The sequence below is a fragment of the Aythya marila genome (assembly GCF_965140915.1).
Source record: "Aythya marila genome assembly, chromosome: 9".
Taxonomy (NCBI): Eukaryota; Metazoa; Chordata; class Aves; order Anseriformes; family Anatidae; genus Aythya; species Aythya marila.
This window is the reverse complement of record NC_139050.1, coordinates 18764748-18769014: the sequence shown is the minus strand read 5'-3', so window position 1 is coordinate 18769014 and position 4267 is coordinate 18764748.

Sequence of the window (4267 nt, the reverse complement as noted above, 5' to 3'; positions counted from 1 at the left end):
AAAACCTCTAAATTTACCTCTTGGTATTCAAAATTTATTCAGTTTACTCCAAAAAACATTACTGTAAATCTCTCAAGTATATAGGTGATAAAATACTTTCTTTTTAATATACTCATGCACAGGAACACACATACACATAAACACGCAGACATTTAGGGACCGCATATATCTTTACAAATGGACATAAAACTGGAGAAACCTTATAAGAATTTTGATCTTTTCATTGATTGATGGGGGCAGAAAGGTACTGATTATTAGATTAAACAGTAATGATATAATTTCTCTTCTGACTAGAATTACATCATGATATTCTACTGCTTCCTGAGGTGTTTTTTTTTTTTTTTTTTTTTTTTTAATTCCTATTTCCTATAAATGTAATGTGAATATGCAAGTGTGCTGACAGCCTCTTCCTTCCCCCCTCCCCCCCCCCCATCATTGTGCAAGTAAAAATTATCTTGAGTTAAAATATCAATTAAAGTACCAAATCTAGGGAAGGTACAAGCTACTTCAGCTACAGGTAGGCTAAGTGAGCAAATGTTTTAATAGAAGTTAGTGAAAGAAAGTACATACAAGCCATATGTGATATAAATCCTAATAAATGTGTTGGGTCAGTTGGCTTTAGAGACTCTTATTTGCAGGTGCGTTCTTCCCATTTCCCTTTGCATAACTGGACATATACCAACTGCATTTTACTTTCTCAGTAATCAGTCAGCTTCCCTATATGCATTAGTTTCTAGAAAGGAGGTACACAGAAAAAGTATTTTGAATATTTTTGCATTCAAACTCTTGCTGTTTTGCATTGTCTCCTCTCCTGGGGGAGCACATATATTGCACGTGCCATGCCAGTGTTCATTTTCAATAAAAAGAGAATCTGCTCATACTATGGCTAAAGGGATTGTTCTGTCATACTGCTGGTGTTATACAGCCTGCAGGATCAAATTAGTGATGTCTAGTTAAGTTTGAGTTCAGGCTTGCCTGTTAGCGGGCTGCAGTCTACCAGGAACATTTATAGAAAGAGAAATGATTTTGCTGTGAACTCTGGAGCTCTGTGTGCTATAAAATATTTGCTTTTAATTTGTTTGGTGTTGTCTCTGTAATGCAGGCTTTCAAGCCAAAGGCAATCTATGTTAAGGATTTCTCTTTTTAGTGCTATAGACATATTTTTGTTTGAAAATGAAGAAATTTCACAAATTAAAAATCTTTGAAGGTATCTTAAGCAATTAAATCCCTATACCTACATAATCGATCTGTGCAACACTTAATTCTTCCATTATAGAGCAATTAAAATGTGCATGTCCTTTGCAGCAGTATTTTATCATAGAAACTGAGGCTTTAAAATTGTAGCTTTTCTAATCAGGGAAATTAATTTACCGTGCTTCGTGTGTCTGTAAGTATAGATGACTTTGGGTTGTCTGTATTTGATGTTAAATATGTCCATACTTAATAAATGCATCAGAATAAGTGCAGCATCAGTGAACTAATACGTTGATATCATCACAGAGAAACACCACCTCAAAATAAATGTAGAGAACCCTCGGTGACATTGGTACGACTGAGAGCTGAATTCAGACCTGTGCTGATATAGCAGGTTGTATCACTGGTTGCAGATGCTCTGCACTCTGCTGAATATGGCTGTCAGTTATTTGTCATCGGACCAGGGCATTTTTAGCAAATTCTCTTTTCCTAGTTATGATTTCTCTTCATTCCTTTTGCTTGAAGAAAAATGTAGTCTGTCCTGTAGGTTGCCACTTTTCAACTCTGAAACGGAGGTTTGGGGGAAGGGAAGGAAAGAAGCACTGCTGCCAGGCTATTAATATAATATTTGCTAGTGCACTGATTTTGCATTACCTCCCACTGAGCAAAGCGTGGAGTGGCATTAGTGTTGCCTTGTCTGCTCATCACTTCGGCGAGAGGAAAATTCCTCAATAGCAGACTATGCTGCATATGTCAGGAAGTTAAAAATATGCCACGGTTCTAAACCTCTATTTCAGATTATATTTCACCGTAACTAGCCAGGATCAAACTCGCCATCAAATGGCACTTCGAAATATCGCTCTGCGACTCTACCGAAAGCCTTATGTTATCAAACATACGTTTGCTCGAGATGGTAAAAATACACGCTAGTGCGTAGCATGGGAAGGTGTTTGCTTTTGTTTCTGCAGTTGATGAAGAGAACCAGTGGATTATCTGTATTACGGCAATAGAAAAATGACAGATAATTTGTACTGTTTTCTCTCAATCTGAGTACTAGAGTATAAAAAGGGGGATGGGCAAATGGACAAAAGGTGCTTTATAAAATTCTGTTCAGGACTAATAAGTATTGAAATTTCTACATAACATTAGCAAAACAATTGTGTTCATTGCTGAATTACTATTACTTTCAGTTGCTACTGGTTTGGGAAATAAAAATTATTTTTTTAACTTTGACATGTATGATCTTATTGTAATGATTTAGAATGCAACTTTACACTGTATTTGGAGGTAGCATTATTAGCTGTCATAGACTGTAATATCTTGTAGAGATATAATTGTATGTAACCCATATATGTGGAATATTTTTTAAAAAAAAAAAAAAAAAAAAAAAGGACCAGTGATTGTGCTTGGAATGGAAATGAACATTATTTTAAGCTTGGACCTGCACAATTATTGCATGGCAAAAATGCATGGTTTGAGAAACTGCAACCAAATCTATTAAAAAAAAAATATCATGAGTTGCAAGGAGCATATCTGCACCACTCCTAGTCTCCTGGTCTGCTTTGGTACCTGACTTGGCACTGGAAAAAGTAATGTGCTTTGTCAGTCTCCAGCTTAGTTCTCGTTGTTATCAGCTGTGTGTGTTACTAGGGTGAGTAACAATTCACAGTATTTGCATGGTTCTCTGCATTGCTAGAAATGCAAAACAATTTTGATCAAATTAATTCCAGTCCAGCTGTTTCTTCTGAACCAGAGGGTGAAAGAGACCATCAAGAATCCTTAGACATTGGTAGAACAATGTTTGGTGAGTGGAATCCAACACCTAGCAGGGAAAAAAAAAACAAACATCTCCAGAACTTTCTTGTGAAATGCTGTGTGCATTCCTTCAATGGTTATTCATCTTTAATTAAGGATTATGCTTATTGTGGTTTGGTTTGGTGTTGTTTGTTTGTTTGTTTTTTAACATGAGTTACCCCTTTGTCTTGAGAAGGGTTCCTCCCAATGTACTTAGTGGTGTGAGGTGGTGATGCTTATTCACTTGACTAATGGGTCTGAACGCTAACTATCCTCGCTCTCAGTCTCGTCATAGTAGGAAAGCTCCAAAAGCAGCAGGGGTTGTAAGTTCTTGTACTTCTTTTTAATCCAGAGATGAAATCTTGAGTCCTTTGAGGGGTGCACGTGGACGTAATATTTAGTGCCATGCAAAACAGAGACAAGCAGCTATTTTTTCTTCAGCATCACTTCAACCATTGGACTGGATCTCCAATTCCTTTACAGAGTCAGCAGAAAGGAGAATTTCCTTCCTTCATCTCATGAAATCATAGTCTTCATCAAAGGAAGGAAACATGACAAAATGTGTCCACATATATATTTATGCATTTAAGCACACAAAATTAAATGCCAAGCTAATATGCTCCAGTGTATGTGAGACTGCCAAATCCATGACATTTGGCACTCTCCAGATGGAAAGAAACTTAGGTGGAATATGGATTAATATTTCCCATAGCTGGCTTTGAAAATAAAAACTTTGTCTTGTATGAAGGGGTTGCACTTGAGTCTTAGTTGCAAATGAATAGAAGCCACTGGAATTGCTCATGGCAAAGGCTGTAGGGTAAGGTCAAAAGAGCTAGAGAGAGGTGCAGTGAGATACGCCTAAACTGTTTGTGTGGAGACACTACAGATGATCTTGTATATTTAAAGGAGACAATATTATGGGAAATGTATAGTTAGTTGGTTTCTAAGAGTGTTCAATGTGTGTATAAAAGCAGTTATGAAATTCTGCTTTATGATTTGAAAAGTAATCAAAAGTGTCACCCAGAGGGAGTGTGCGTTTAAGTGTTTTTGAGTTTTAGAGGGTATTTGGAACCCCTGCTTAGAGCAGTTTAAAAAAAAAAAAAAAAGGCAAACCAAAATTACAACTATATTATGAAAAAGATAAAAAGGAAAGACAGGAAGACAGTGTTATTGTATGGTCAGAATTAATGTTCTGCTGTTGTCTGTAATTGTGAACTTCAATATATTCAGAAGGTTCAGTTTTGCAGTATATTTTTGGTGTAAATTTCCCAAGTTTCTA